The following is a 15,577-nucleotide window of genomic DNA, read 5'->3' on the forward strand; positions in this document are numbered from 1 at the left end:
GCTCAGATCTACTTTTATTGTAGTAGACCTGCTCCTGCCTTATTTTGCCCTTTTAGAAAGATGAGATAAATTCCAATTTAAGAAATAAGAATTCCAATTTAATAAATAAGGAAAGGGTCCGTCTTTAGCCTGTTTATCGCTACGCACTTTCTACAAACAATTATATCCCTCTTTTTTTTTTTTTTAATACTTACTTTTTAAAGTAAGTAAAATGGCAATGTGGAGATGCAGGTTTGCTTTGTGCCGTCCTTTGAGCCTTCTCCCTCTCCATCACTTCGATAGTAATAGTTCTCCAAATGTGGGAGAGTAGCAACTAGCTCCTCTGCATGCTCTTGCCTTATAACACCACTCAATAGCTCTTAGCTACCTGGTGAGTTTTAAAACTTGTAAAATAAGATGCATTGCACAGGGAGAGAGTAAAAATGCTTATTCTAGTAGCAGATGGTTAGGTCTGTGTGTTGTTTCTCTCACTGAGTGGTGGGTAGTTTTTCAGTAGGACTGTTTTTAGTAGGAATTTTGATACCAAGTTTAGGTCTAGATCTATAGCGTGATTTAATGAGCTTGTGAGCAAAGGCTGACCTGGCTGTGCTGTGTGACCATGAAGAGAGAAATCAAGCAGGTCACGAGTGGTTTTCTGAAGACTGAGGTGGTAAAGAGGGCTTTAACCCTACCACCACCACCGTCTGCTGTGTACAGTGGCTTCTATGTGAGTTACAACTTTCTAAGAAGGAAGCCACTCAATCTAAATCTTTATTTTTAAATAATGAATGTCATATAACTGATAAGAATAATTTCTACTGTCATGCACTGTGGACTAATTAGTTATCTAACCTTATCATGCCTGCATCGACTAGACTTCCTCATCAGTATGTGCAAGCCACAGGAAGCCTCATTGCTATTCTAGGCTCAGTCCTCATTAAGAAATCTATTATGATTTCATCATCTAGGGTACTGATTGGGTTTTGAGGTCTCCTGAAGGGAAAATGGCATCAGAGTGACCCACAGCCACGCACTCTAGAAGGGTCAGATAGGGATAGGACAAGGGGAAATGGTTTAAAACTGAAAGAGGGGAGATCTAAACTGGATGTTAGGAGGAAATTCTTCACTCAGAGGGTGGTGAGGCCCTGTCCCAGGCTGCCCAGAGAAGCTGTGGATGCCCCATCCCTGGAGGTGCTCAAGGCCAGGCTGGATGGGGCTTTGGGCAACCTGGGCTGGTGGGAGGTGTCCCTGCCCATGGCAGGGGGTGGAGCTGGGTGGGCTTTAAGGTCCCTTCCAGCCCAAACCATTCTGTGATTCTGTGATTCAATGGCAGCTGGTAAGCACCTGTTGGCACGGCTCAGCACCACCACCCTGGCCACGAGCTGGGTGTGGATGGAGGACTCGCAAGGGCATCAGGATGTGCGCAGTGGTGCAGGAAGGCTGTGCCACAGGGACACACAGGAGGGTGCCAGGTTAGATCACTGGTTTCTAAATGCTGTGTTGAGCTTTGTGCGTGTGTCCCAAGGAAGTGAATGCACTGTGTTAACACCTGCTTGGAAATCTAGAACTAGCCTTGTTGGTGACTGTGTAAGCCAGCTGTGTGGCCCCAAAGGGTGGGAGAGGACTAAGGAAAGCACTGGAGAAGTCTTATGCAGATGCTTTATCCCATCCTAAGTCATCTCAACTCACATCGTGTACAACACTTGTGTACTTCCATGGCGAAATGATTCCTTCTCTGTCAAACTTCACAGGCATCTACAGTTGGATTGCCCTTCCCTGAATTGGTGTAAGGGATTTTAATTATATTTTGCGATTTACCTTGATCCATGGGAACTGTATACTATATACTCTTCTAATAATACTGCTTAAGAAATCTCTGTGAGCTCTACATAAAAAGCATTTCCACTGAAGGGCTTCTGTTCTCATAGAAGGGCAGTTTATTCTAATGTGCTGAAGGAAATTAGTGATAGCTTGGACCTTTCATACACCAACAAGGATTTTGTCAGCCTGCCTTTCAGGTTTTTGTTTGCAGCTAGGCTTGTTCTGTAGGCTTGTGTATTAAGGCTCAGCCTTGTCCAACTAGCTTCTAACCCGTGGATCAAAGCATACACCGATTACTGTGTTTTAAAAGATAGGGGAAGCATTATATCTATCTTAAGGAAGCTTGTAATTCAGCTTTTAATGAAGTTCAGAGTGTATTCCCCTCAGTGAATGGTTGTCATCACTACATAAGTGTTTTTATGTGGATATGACATTGCTCTGGGAACCAGATTATTGCAAACAGAACAAGAGCAGATGAAAGAAATCAACAGAAGTGCTTCCAGTGGCTTTGGTGTGCTCAGGAGTATCTTGCTGTGCTGTGGTTTGTGTTGAAATTTCTGGAATACTCCTGGAATAAGAATTAAACAAAATGCTAGGAGTAGCATAGGGTAACCCTCATGCTGTCTATGAAGTCAGCCAAAGAATTGGACTTTTTCAGGAAATCCCTTTGTATTCAGAGGTTTGAAAAGGTCCAGGGCATGGGTTTTTATTTTAAGGGCATAAGACATTTTAAAATAAATAATAATTTAAAAACAAAACACAATAGCTAAATTTGTTACTGAGTGAAGAATAGAGTCTCATATTTAGATGCACAGGATCACTATAATACAAAACTAAAATCATCTCCCCTTTCAGATATGTTATTTTTCATTTCACATTGGTCTTTAAAATTCCACACAAAAATATTATCATCTGTTCATTTACTTGCAGCAAGAAATCCTAATGGAAAACTGTGCGTTTTCCTCAGGTGAAGAGTCCTGGGTGTTGGCGTGGGAGAGCTACCCAGTTCCTCCGTTCATGGGATGGGATCATTTCAGCAATCTGTATCTTCTCCTGCACATGACCACATTATGTCAGGTTGTTCATTTAATAATAAGTATTTTGTGAACAAAAGTGCCATTAGTCAAGCTGGCATGATCTCCTGGTACTTCAACAAGCTGTGTTTGAGCCTTATTTTGTTCATAAGTGGACAACCTGTCATTGTCTGTTTTTTAAGGCACCTGTCCATTAAAAGCTTGTCTGTGGAAATTAGGATGATTTATCTTTAGATAAAAATATTTCTTACCGAAGATGTAAGGACAGTCAGGATTAGATCCCATCCATCCTGGCATCTCTTCTTTCACAGCAGTCAACAGCAGCTACCTAGGGGACAACACTAGGCATAGGCCAAGCAGTTGTAGGTGATGGCCAAGCATATCGTCATACTTTCCCAGAATAGTGACACCACATTGTTCAGGGAATTTCTGAAGACAGCATCTTTTATTAAACCTTTGTACTTGACAATTGCTTGTGGATTTTACTTCCAGTAATTTCTCCAGCTGTTTTTGGAACCGATGAAAACCTCCAACACCTGTGATTCCTACCAGCAAGGTGCTCCACGGCTTAATTAAATGTGCAAAGAACTGTCTATCTCCTCCGGTGATTTTAGACTAACAGTTAGCATCTTAAAAGTTTGATGTGATGGGTTTTGAAGGTTTCTTTCCAGTCTGGGCTTTTGAATTTTCTGTTATTTAATGATCTCGGTGTCCTGATCTAAAATTGCTCAACTCAAATTTCTACAATTCCAAGTCCGCAGCACCAAGGAAATCAGCTGCTGAGGTGACCTTTCTTCATCCTTTAGGGCCCCAGAAGATGCTACTCTGATATTTGCAGGTACTTTCTGCCACCAAGAGTCTCTTGCACCTTTACATTGACTAAACCCAGCTCAGAACAGATGTTCTAGCTCAGAGAGTCTCAGCTGAAAAATGTACTGGGTTATCTCTTTGTGGTTGTTTGATTGTAACCCACTGCTGAAACTCCCTCAGGTGAAATTTCTGAGAGTCAAAGATCAATATTTCTTCAGCAGGTGTACTAAATATTTGAACTGAATTTCATGGAAAATGCACCTATTCCCAAAGATTATTAAATTAAAGCTCAAATTCAAGAAAAGGTTTGTACTTCTAACAGGGAAACATAGGCAAAGATTGGAGTTGTTTGGTGCTATTTTAGCTTGAAGTCCTGTGAATGCTCACATTTGTGATTCCAGCCTTCTCTGAAAACAGACAATGTGGATTTTGTTACTAATGGGAGAAGGAGTCTGACTGTTTTGTTTAATTTTATGACCTCTCCATGGATTCTCAGTGTACACACTGTGCATACACACACCAGCTACCAAAAAAACACAGCTGAACATGTCTAGAGCTGAATGTGAACCAGTGGAAATTTAGGATTTAGATGTAGGAAAGCATTGGAATGATTAGTATTTCTAGGTATTTTTTCAAACCTTTACAGTATTCAGGTCCCCTCAAAGAAAACATATTGAAGAAGCAGTTCATTACAGAGCATACAAGTTAAGTGGTGACACAGGGATAGGATTTGGGAACTTTGGAGGTAGCAATTTTGTCCAAGACTGGTGGGGCTTGAGGACAGTAGATAATATTTGCCAAGCTGAAGCATGAGCTTTTAATAACCACTAATTATCCAAACGACAGGCTGGCTAAACCCCAATTTATTTATTTATTTATTTATTTTGGGGGGGGGGGAGAGGGGAGGGTTGTTTTTTATTCTTTAGTAGCATTTTGTGGGTATGATTCTGTAGTCTACCTACTGTTTTCTACAACAGACCAGGTTTGCTGCCACATATCTGAAAGGGACAGAACTTATTGTAGGTAGCAATAACTTCTGCATGCTTGAGAGAGGAGGAAGATTAAGGAATTATGATTTCTCAGACTTAACAGACACTGTTTATTCAGTAAGCAGCAGACCTGGCAGAGGACTAAATGAAGAACTCACCTTGTCAGAAAACAGCCTAATAAAACCAGTAAGTGGAGGGGCACGTGAACATGTGTGATGCATAACAACAAACACGGCCACAGAAAATGCTTCCCAGAAGTGTTACATCCTTTCAGCCCTTCTTTTTTCCTTCTTACATATGTCTGTAAATCCCTTATCCTCCACTTTAGCAGCTATGCAATAGTTGTCCACTGGATTTTGAGGTACTTTCCAAAGGCTAACCAAGCAATATGATCCTGGTTTCTTGACGGACAAATTGTTTAAGTGATGTAACCCTACAGCAGTAGGGTTAACTAAGAAGAGTGGGGCCCCTGCATGCCTGTCCTGTGAGCTGCAATGTTTTTATTATGGTGCTCCAGTTAACTAAGAGAGTACAGTCAAGACGAACGAAAACTCCCGTGCTTTACCTCAGGAGGAGGCAAAATGCCATTTCTCCTGCCTATTTGGTCCTCCTATATGCTAAAAATGAATGTCTGCATTTTTAAGATAATCTTCTGTGATTATGTGCTGCTTAACTTGATCTTTTTTGCTCCTTATGAATTTGGACATTCTTGGGGAGCAGACCATTTCTGTGCTATACTCCTACTATGGTTATGTAAACCCAGACAGCTTCCACCTTTTTGAGGCCACTAGATGAGGAAATTACAAGTTCCACAGGAAAATTTTGATGGGATTTGATTAACATGCTGATGCGCTCTGCCCTTTATCAACATTTTGCAGCATGTTGTAACCAGCAGCTGCGCTGCATGCAGCCTGGCACATTGCCTTCCTGCACACCTAAGCTTTGCAAAACCACCCCTGATCCACAGAAGCAAGTGGAGCTCTAGGTGAGTAAAGTAATGCTCAGAGAGAAGTGACAGCTCCTGTCCTGCTGCTCAAGCCTGCGCCACAGCTCAGTGAAGGCAGAGGTGAGTCAGTGTCGTGGCAGGGGGGAGAATTAATGCTGTCTCTTTGAAGTAAACTTTTCCAGAAATCTTTTCTTTGAGCCCTACTTTATACAGTACACCTTAGAGTGACACGAAAGAAAATCTAGCTGTCTGATAGGCAGAATTTGCATTTCCTGGCTTTCTCTTCTGCAGGGTGCAAGGCTGAAAGCTCTGGAAGAAATTTGCAAAAGAACAGAGACTTTCTTGCCCTTCTTGTATGACAAAGTGTTCCCAAAAGCTTCACTCCATTTCTTTGGTAACAAAAGCTGGGAGAATCTTTTACAGCCCATTCTTACTCTGCCCTATGCGTGGATTGGCATACAGAAGGACAGTTAAAATTAATTAATTAGTTAAATGTTATGTTCCCTGTTCGTGCTCAGTCCCAGGCCCCTGCCTGTCTGAGCCCGTCCCAGACCCTACATCTGCCTCATCAGACCCCTTAGACTGCACTCTCCATATAGGTCAGGAGAACTTGGGATACAATGCTCATTCATGTACATCTTTCCTTCCTGGCCAGGGCTGCTTCCCTGCAGAGAGCAGCTCTTTGTCCCCACCCTCTGGGCTGGACAGGGCTGGATCATCTGAGGCTGATGATCGGGAGAGATCACCCCAAGGTTCGCCATATACTCTTTGGTCTTGTCCATAAAAAAAAAAAAAAAAAAAAAAGTACCTTCTCTGAACCCAAAGTATCCTCACCTGTAGCTGCAAATAGCACAGCTCTCAAATGAACCTTACAAAGACCACTGGAACCAGCATTAGGTAATACTGTTCACTTACAGCATCAAAGGAAATCTTGGTGTACAAGCTGATGTCTTTGAGAGTGGGGCCAGAGAATGCCTTCAACTCCTCCACCATTTTTGCCAGTGTTGCCAGTTGCCCACAATCTCTTGTTGGATGAGAGCTCGATCACCACAAAACCAGAGGGAATGAGCAGAAATCTTGCTTTCTTAGATAATCGGGCTTTATTGAATCTCAGCGTCATCTCAGGTCTCTATGCTTTTCTGCAGTGTTGCCTGAAAGGAAAAACAAAACAAAACAAAACAAAACAACAACAACAAAGAACAAAGAACAACAACAAAACACAGAAAGTTCACATCGACCTGTATGCACACATCTAGGTCTCTTAGGTGACCACCTTCTCGCTGAGCTGCCAGAGAGAGAAACTTTTCATACAAGAGAGAAACTTTTAAAGCCATTTTGCCAAAGAAAAGCCCCATGTCTTCTTGAATTCAAAGAAGACAAGGTTACCTGGGTCATGCTCACGTCCCTTGAAGTTAATGTTACTGAGCTGCTGATGTACAAAAGAGGAGATGATAGCCAGATGGAGAACAAAAAAGGAGGCAGGGGAGGTATTCTGGCACACTTCTACTTAAAAAGCTTAAATTATTCTCCCTATTACTTCAAAGGTGAAATTTGGTATAGATTCAGGAATGGGCTTAGTGTAACAGCTGTGTTTTTAAGTCCTTTAAAAAGTTCATACTTTTCTTGTGCTCAGGGGAATATGGGAAGCAAACCATGAAAATCCACGGGGGGGAAAAATCCTTTGCTGGATTTGGGCAAAGTGGCTGTAATAGAGACAGAGGAATGGAGAATTGGTTTGGAATGAAAACCCTGAACTGTTGCTGGTCGCACTCTTGGTTCCAGGTATCCTAAATGCAAGACGCACTTGCCCTTTTCTCCCCGTCCCAGATTCAGTGAATGAATTCCTTGGTTTGCTGTGCTTGCATGCATGGCTTTTGCTTTACCTAGTAAGCTGTCTATATCTCAACCCATGAGTGCTTTTTACCTTCCCGATTCTCTCCCCCATCCCACCTGGGGAGTGTGAGAGAGTGCTGTGTAGTAAATTAATTGCTTTTGAACACTGACCTTCTGCGAATCAGATAGAGCAGAGCAGAAAAAATTACCCTGTAGTCCCACACATGAATGTTGTGTCATACTGGGAAAGCAAAAGTAAGAGCAAACCGGTAGTTTTACTTTGTTATATTACTGTTCTTTTAAAAGATCTGTGTTTGTTATAATGCTGCATAGAGTTAATTTTCTGACAGTGTGAGAGACATATTTACTCCAGGGAAACATAGTAGGAAAAAAAATATGTTCATTTTCCGGCCTTGTGTTGAAGTAATGGAGAATTGAAGTTCAGTCAAGCTACACTTGCCCAAAATGTATTTGAATTTTAAGATGAGGTGTAAATTCCTATATGAAAATTTTCCGAAGACTTTAATCCATGAGTTTTTACTTAAAACACATCAGGATTTTTATAGATTCAGCCAGCTTAGGTATGTTTCAATAATGAAACAAAACACCTTGGTTTTAAAATTCCACATATTTAAGACATTTTCAAAATTATGTAAAAACAGGAAACAGAAAGTGAAAGGTGATTTTTATTTTTTATGAGACAAATTAGCTGGTGATTAACTGATGATCTGCTGAAACAAGTCCAGAGAGCTCCAAGGCCGACTGGTCTGGAGAAGCATGACTTCTGGTTATGAGGTTCTACAAGGGGGGAGAAGCTTACTGGGAGGAAAGGCAAGGTCTGTATGCAGAGCATTCAAACAATACTTCATGCCTTTGGACTTGCTTTCCTTCCAGCAGCTAGATGCTTCTGGTGACTGTTGGCCCTCTCCAAGAGAAAATGCTGCTTAAAGTAACATAGTACAAAATAAAACTCATCTGCCGGTGGTTTGGGATGGATGGCAGCTGAGCCTGCAGAGTCTTTACAGGCAGTGCATGCAAACACTGTGCCTTTGACTGAAAAACCCCACAGCACTACTTCAGTGGTGCAGAAGAACTGGAAGGTGATTTTTTCTGTTAAAGGATATCAACAATATCTTTGACTTCATAGCGTGATACAAAAGCTAAAAACTCTTCTCTGAACATCTGCACCATCATGGCTTTTATACAATGTACAATTTTTATACAATTGTACAATTTTTATACGTTCTTGACATTAATGTAGCTGTTATTTCCTAACGGATTTCTTTGAGTGTCTCAAGGGTTGCTATCCTCCCACTCAAATGTTTTTTTCTATTATTCTAACATTGCCCTGGGAAGTGACTAATTGTTACTCACCTCTCAGGAAATTATCTGGTTTGGCAAGTGTGCTGCTGGTGGAGTTACTTGATCTAGCTCGTGCAGTGATGAGACACCAAGACTAATATCTGCAAGCTCAATTGCTGGTGTTAAGGCTGTCCAAAATCCTGCCCTCCCTTTACTTATTTCTCTCTGATTTCCTCTAGAGGGAGATGCTCTTTGGGGAAGAACTGAGCAGGTTCTGTGAGTCAGAATTTGGGAAGAGAAGTCTGCTTTTTAGAAGAACATAATGGCGAAAAGTTATCAAAGCATTAGAATGGATTTTGGCTGTTTTTTCCTCATAATGAGATATTTGATTGAATGTATTAAAATTCAAGTACAGTAGGATGTAAACTCTAGCAGTAGTAACTGCTCCAATGGGCTTTCTCCAAGGCAAGTTCTGGGCAAGTTTCCTCACTTGAGGAATGACTCCCGAAAGATGGTGTGGATGAGACAACACCAACTTGGTTCCCACCGGCTCTGCACCCCTCCAACATACCCCATCAGTTTTCCATCTTCAGAGGCTCTGCTGGCAGGCTTCAAGGACATCCAGTTCCTGTCCTTAGCTTCATGTTATGGAGAACTACTCTGGCAACCTCCTCACATTATTGTATTTTGAACTGAAAAGCATACAAAAATATAAATTATGTTTTAGGGTCATGGAGATATCCTCAGAGGTCCTGAGTCAAGTGCTATGTACCATCACACATCTAGATGGAGCTAGCCCTACACACTGTGGAAAGGAGGGAGTTCACTCCTCAGAGCCAGGAACTGTTTGTAGGCCTTCAGCTACTGAGCTGGATGGATAAACCTATGTCATCCTGAATGGCCTTGCATGCGAAATACAACCTGCAGAAAAGAGACACCTAAGAGATGATCTGGAGGAAGTAAAAATGTCAATGTGTATGTTTGATAGATAAAATAGAACTGGTGTGGCCAGCAGGACAGGGCGGTGATCGTCCCTCTGTACTCTGCTCTGGTGAGGCCGCACCTCGAGTCCTGTGTTCGGTTTTGGGCCCCTCACCACAGGAAGGACATCGAGGCCCTGGAGCATGTCCAGAGAAGGGCTACGAAGCTGGTGAAGGGCCTGGAGCACAAGTCCTGTGAGGAGCAGTTGTGGGAACTGGGGTTGTTCATTCTGGAGAAGAGGAGGCTGAGAAGAGACCTTATTGCTCTCTACCAACTCCCTGAAAGGAGGTCGCAGTGAGGACGGTGTTGGTTTCTTCTCTCAGGTAACAAGTGATAGAAAGTGAGGAAACAGCCTCAAGTTGCACCAGGGGAGGCTGACTGGATGTCAGGAGGAAATTCTTCATAGAAAGCGTGGTCAGGCATTGGAACAGGCTGCCCAGGAAGGTGGTGGAGTCCCCATCCCTGGAGGTATTTAGCAGACTTGTGGAGGTGGCACTAAGGGACATGGTTTAGCAGTGGACTTGATATTAGAGGTCTTTTCCAACCTTAATGATTCTACTACTCTATTCTATGATACTATAAAGACCGTTTTTCTTCTGGTCAGGACATTGTGGTGATGACCAGATTCATTCTGGCCTCTCTAAAGATCACCAAAATGCTTTGAGCCTCAGGCAGAAGCTGGGAGGTTTACTCTAGCTGTGACTCACAGAAAGACCTTCAAGCCTGCAAACCAAGAGGAAGGCTGTGGAGGACACATTTCCCAGGAGAAGAAATGTTGGACCAAGGAATCTTCCTGGTTCAGTTTCTCTAGTGACAGCCCAAACCTGCTCTCTCAAAAACCAAAGACTTCAGAGCAGCTGGCTCAGGCTCAAGGATCTAACAGTGAAGTGACTGGCACACATGAGTGAGCTAAACATGGGGCTGCTGCAATGTGGACTGAAATCCAAACACTACATCCCTGTTGGTTTAGCTTAGAGACCTTTTTGCAGTCTTAGCATAAAAAACAGCCTAGAGGTCAACAGGGTCTAAGTGTGGGCATCTGGAGGAGCAGAGCCAAAGTCTCACCTCCCCCTGTCACCCTACATCCTCCATCTCAGGGGCACTCTGCCTGTGCCCCTGCAAGGAGGAGGAGCTGCCCTTCTGCTGGGCAATGGGGGACAGAAAATGTGGGGCAGAACCTTGTCTTCACCCTGAATTGGTGGTAAAAGGAAGATGGGGAAATAAGAGAGCAAGCTGTGAGTTGTCTAGGACCATGTCCAGACAGCTTTTGAAGGTCTCACTCTTTGGAGGTCTTCCAAAGCCATCTGGACATGGTCCTGGTCAATCTGTTCTGGGTGGCCCTGTGTGAGCACGGGTTGGACCAGATGGACCCAGAGGTCCCTTCTGACCTCAACCATCCTGTGATGCTGTGAGTCACGATGTACCAGGCACAGGGGCTTTGGGAAGGTACCAGCTGTCCCAGGCTGTGACAAGTTCTCCCAGCCAGGCCTCTGAGAGCTGTTACAGCGTGGCTGTGCCTTGGCTGGCACAAACCACCGCAGCTTGGTGGCTTTGCTACAAGGCTGGCAGACTGCGTCAGCAGCGGAGCTGGCTGCGCTCACCGGCACTCAAGAGGTTTATGAATAAGTCAGCCCTGAATAACAGGCAGTCTCCTGGGGAACTGCTCTTCTAAGGCTTTATCTGCATGTCCAGAGACAGTTTCTAGGTTGGTCTAATTAGAGTTATCAGACATTTCTGAGGCTCTGGGAACACATTTCTTCTAGCCAACAGCTTGCAGTAGGAGCTTGTTGCTTCTTCTAAGCCCACTGCAGCCCAATGGCAGTGGGAATACCTGTCCACAGCTGTGTCATTGCTGTGCTTGAAGCACACAAATGAGTACGGAAAGCAGAGCTGAAACTCTTCTGTAAAGTCCACGCGTGGGTTGTGTCTCAGTGCCATGCAGATGTATCTACTCACGTCTGTACAGCTTCGTTCAGCTGATGCTGAGCTCAGCGTGAGCTCAATAGCTGTCTCAATAACTTTACTGCACAAAGGCAGCCTGCAACTCGGAGTGAGCTGGGGAGTCTCAGCTTTCACAAAATGCCAGTTCTTAGCTGGCAAAGATGTCAGGCTATCACACTGTGGTCTGTTGATGACATTTGTGCAGGACATAGCCAGACTGTTTTAATTGTGGTCTATCCAAACTACATCAAAAACATCTTGGAGTTTCAGTATGCAAATGTTGAAGACCCTTGACAATCATAGAATCATAGAAACATTAAGGTTGGAAAAGACCTCCAAGATCATCTGGTCCAACCATCATCCTACTACCAACGTCACCCACTAAACCATGCTCCTATGCACCAGGTCCAACCTTTCCTTGGCTACTAAGATGGTGAAATGCCTAGAGCGGAAGACGGATGAGGAGTTGCTCAGGTCACTGGGCGTATTCAGCCTGGAGAAGAGGAGGCTGAGCACAGACCTCATCGCAGTGTGTATAGATTCATCAGGTGGTCTTGAACCTGCTCTTCACTTACGGCAGGTGGGACAGTGATGCCCCAGCCTCCATCTACAGGTTCAGGGAAATCAAAGACTTGGGAAGCCTGTCTACCACTGCAGATGAAGGCAAAGAAGTTGCTGAGTACCTCAGCATTCTCCATGTCTGTCGTTGCCAATTGCTCAGATACAGAAACTCACTCCTAGGATAAGAAAATAGCCACCTATAATCGCTTACACACTACTATTTTCACCCCTCAGTCTATTTTCACAGATGTTAAAGGTGTGTGGTGGCCCCTGGGGACTCCTCCTGTCACCCCAGCACAGCAGCCTGAAGGGAGCTGGGTTCTCTCTTGTGCTGTTCCTCAAGGCTCTGTGCAGAAGGGATGCCACCCCATGCACAAGGGCTGGGGGATGGGAAAGAAGCACTCACACAAACCCTGAGAATTGGCAACAGAGTCCTTTATTGCCAGGACATCTTGCAGGTAAGCCTGCAGGATGTCCGTGGTGTTTGGCAGCTCTAAACTAATGCTTGGGATGGAGCCTGAGCGACGAGTGGGGAGCTGGCTGGGCCCCACCACACGAGTTGGCTGTCAGAGTGCCCAGAAGCTCAGCGAGTGGTGGGCCAGCTGCAGGGGGCCTGTTTTATAGGGTCCAGAACAGCGGTGGGGCAGTGGTGGCTACTGTGACCTCAGGCAGCATCTGTGATGGAGCGGCCCACACGTGGCCAAAGGCGGCTGTGTTGGGAGCAGCCTGGAAGATGCCCTCACGTGGAAGGAGGAGGAGGGTTGGGGGGCTGAGGGCCCCTTTTCTGGGGCTGGCTCCCCCAGGTCATTTGGCTTGCCAGAGAGAAAGGCTGCTCCTTGGCCATGGGGACTGCTCTCCACCTCCCATCCTGTGCCCTGGGTTTATTTTTAACACTGTTTTTTAGGTAATTTCATTCTATTCCTTATGGAAAAGAACAGAAGCAAGGTGCATCTTCAGCCCTAATTCCCATGTGTGCTTTGTGCTCTGAGTGAAGAATTTCTTCCTTGCATCGCATCACATCTGATCTAAATCTCCCCTCCATTTGTTCAAAGCCATTATTCCTGCTTCCATGGCTACACTCCCTGATGGAGTCCCTCTCCAGCTTTCTTTTAGGCCACTTTTATGGGTTAGGTTAGGTGGCAAAACTGCAGGACCTTGCAAATTGCAGCCTTATCTACCCTGTTCCCCATGGTCCACGTGACCTTTCCCAGCTCTAGCCTCTGATCAGTGTAACATGAATCATAGAAATATTAAGGTTGGAAGAGACCTTCAAGATCATCTGGTCCAGCCACCCAACTCCCACCAATGTCACCCACTGAACCATGTCCCCAAGCACCACCTCCAACCTCTGCTTGAACACCCCCAGGGACGTTGACTCCACCACCTCCCTGGGCAATTGGATGATGGTGGTGAGTAGCTGCACTCCCTGTGGTACAGAAATGTGAACAGGAAGATCAACCTTTGTGAAGTGCTTGGAGATCCAGACATAAAAGTCTTGTTTTTATTAGCTAGCAGTAGCTGGCTAAATACACTCACTAAGGAAATCAGGGGGCTTCTAGTCATCAGAAACAGTGATTTTAAGGTCTCAGGAAGCTCCTGCTATTTTTTCCTGTAAGAGCAGTGGAACTGGGGATGGCACTCGATACCCTTATAAAATGCCCATGAGATAATAGCATCAATGTTCCTGAAGTTCCAGGAAATTACTATATTTTTAGCTGTCCTCTTCTCATTCCCATCAATAGAGAAGGGAACATACTCATCCCATGGTGACAGGAGAATGGGTGGGCTGCCCTGCAATCAGAGAGGATGCCAGCAGAAGCTGAGATTCATGGCATGCAGGAGAAATGTGCAATCTTTTCCTTAGCTGATGTTCTCAGGGTGCTTCAAGAAGTCTTGGTGTCCTTGTGTGTATTACAGAGTGAGGTCATTGTATGCTCTGCACTGTCAGTTTTGCCTGTACTCCCAAAATATCCCTGTCTCTGGCAGATGCAGCTACATTGCTTCAGCCACCTGTTGCTTTGCTTTGGATAAAACTTGATTTTTGGCTATGAAGTTTTAATATTACCACTTAAGCATCATGAGATGTAATACACTAGTGTTGGAAAACAGTATACGGTAGTTTTATGTTTAGTTTCTCCTCTGTTACTGAGCCCATAGCTGATTTCTGAAATAAAAAAAGTTCTGAATCTGTGTTGCAATTTCTCCAGGCCTCCAACACTCCAGCATGGTTGTACCATAGTTTCTCATCCTGTTTCATTGCTAATTATGGCCAGAATAGCAAAGCATATGTGAAGCAAACCCCTTCCATTTGTATCTAGTGAGGAGCTGGTCCTTGTCATTAATTTGTCTGCAAAGAACTTTCTCTGTCACAAAGAAACCCACGGAGTGGAATAAAACAAGCTGTGAATTCTCCCTGCTGAGCACGGCAATGCCAGATTGCAGCTTGTGCTCTGCTGCTGAAGACTTTGAAGATGAACTGGCCTGCTTCCCATGGGACTATTGTAAGTGCATGCCAAATACTGTGATGAAGAGTCTGGAGAAGGTCTGAATTCATGTATTTGATAGAAAGACACTGCAAGTGGAGCCCTGCAGGCTTCTTCTGTTCAGTACTGAAGCGGATGGCGTCCTACTGAGCGCTACCCATTTGAGAAGTGACCTGAACCCAACTAGGTGAAATTAAATAAAGCTGAATTCAAAACAACAACTCTTATGAGGGAAAAATCAAACAGGGAATGATCAGCTAGGCATTAGGAGTTTAAGAAAAAAAATACTGAGATTTAAACTCACCAAATTGTCACTGTGATGTTTTTGCAGGAACAAAAACCCAACTCCCCCATCCCTCTGGAATGTCATAATAGGAACGCCAGATGTAAGGCATGGGAGATGGCCTTCCTGTCCCACTTGGAAGGGGCTGTGGAGTACCTGGAATGGTCTGTTTCAGGCATCAGTTTTCAGGAAAAATGTGTGCACAAAGTGAGAGGCTTGGAAAATGGCACCTGTGAGGGAAAGATGGAAGAAGTCTGATTTTTGTAGGAGAGGGGAAGAATTAAGAAAAACCTTCTCTAAACCTTCTCTAAATAAAACTAGTGAGACTACTCTTCTAAAAGGACATGAAAAAGAAGACATCAAATTCATGTGCAAAAGCATCAGGTTGGCTTAAGTGCCTAGAAAAAGCTTAACCACAAATCTGGAAAGCCCTGGCGTGAGGGACGTGCTACCTTCACAGCACTGATGCTGGCTTTAGGTGGAGGCAGGGATGGAGCAGGGGAGCACTAATGGGCCACAGGCACTTCTCAGATGCCATGGTTTCAGCAGTGGTGTAGCCCTTCAGTTATTTTTCTGTCTTCTGGAGTCGTGACACCCTGGTGCTGACGCACCTC

General features: G+C 44.3%; 1 protein-coding gene across 1 annotated transcript in view; it reads right to left on the reverse strand.

Annotated features, from left to right (window-relative positions):
• LOC137849633 (high affinity choline transporter 1-like) overlaps window positions 1–15,577 on the reverse strand; it is a 143,465-nt gene that overhangs the window by 103,870 nt on the left and 24,018 nt on the right. The window lies entirely within an intron of this gene.

The sequence above is a fragment of the Anas acuta genome, chromosome 1 (genome assembly GCF_963932015.1).
Source record: "Anas acuta chromosome 1, bAnaAcu1.1, whole genome shotgun sequence".
NCBI lineage: Eukaryota > Metazoa > Chordata > Aves > Anseriformes > Anatidae > Anas > Anas acuta.